The sequence below is a fragment of the Grammomys surdaster genome, unplaced genomic scaffold (assembly GCF_004785775.1).
Source record: "Grammomys surdaster isolate TR1022 unplaced genomic scaffold, NIH_TR_1.0 63, whole genome shotgun sequence".
Taxonomy (NCBI): Eukaryota; Metazoa; Chordata; class Mammalia; order Rodentia; family Muridae; genus Grammomys; species Grammomys surdaster.
In genome coordinates, this window is record NW_021604565.1 from 615,710 (window position 1) to 616,015 (window position 306).

The window sequence follows — 306 nt, forward strand, 5'->3', positions numbered from 1 at the left end:
GCTTGCCTTTCGCCATCTGGTTAACTCTAGTGGTACCTGCCCTCACTGTGTAAGCCTGGAGTCTGTATTTCCAGTTATCTTGCTTATTGCAGAGCTCCTCATGGTCCAGAGGTCTCTGTGGTCTTATGCTCCTAATCTCCTGGGTGGAAGAACTCCTGGGACTCAGGCCACCTCTTGGATCTGGAAATCCTTCTGCTCTGAGTGCAGTGAGTCCTCGATGACTCAGGATTCAGTTTCAGCTGCTCTGAGTGCAGTGGCTCCAGCTGCTCTGAGTGCAGTGGCTCCTGGATGACTCAGGATTCAGTT